Here is a 297-nt window from a genome sequence, read left to right on the forward strand (position 1 = left end):
CCTCCAGCCCCTACACCCCTCCCTATCCCTGTAACCCCCTCCAGCCCCTACATCCCCTCCCTATCTCTGTAACTTCCTCCAGCCCCTATACCCCTTCCCTGTCTCTGTAACCCCCTCCCTATCTCTGTAACCTCCTCCAGCCCCTACACCCCCTCCCTATTTCTGTAGCCCCCTCCAGCCCCTACACCCCCTCCCTATCTCTGTAACCTCCGCAGCCCTTACACCCCCTCCCTATCTCTGCAGCCCCCTCCAGCCACGACACCCCTCCCTATCTCTGTAACCCCCTCCAGCCCCTAC

The sequence above is a fragment of the Rhincodon typus genome, chromosome 47, assembly GCF_021869965.1.
Source record: "Rhincodon typus isolate 14 chromosome 47, sRhiTyp1.1, whole genome shotgun sequence".
In the NCBI taxonomy this organism is placed as follows: Eukaryota; Metazoa; Chordata; class Chondrichthyes; order Orectolobiformes; family Rhincodontidae; genus Rhincodon; species Rhincodon typus.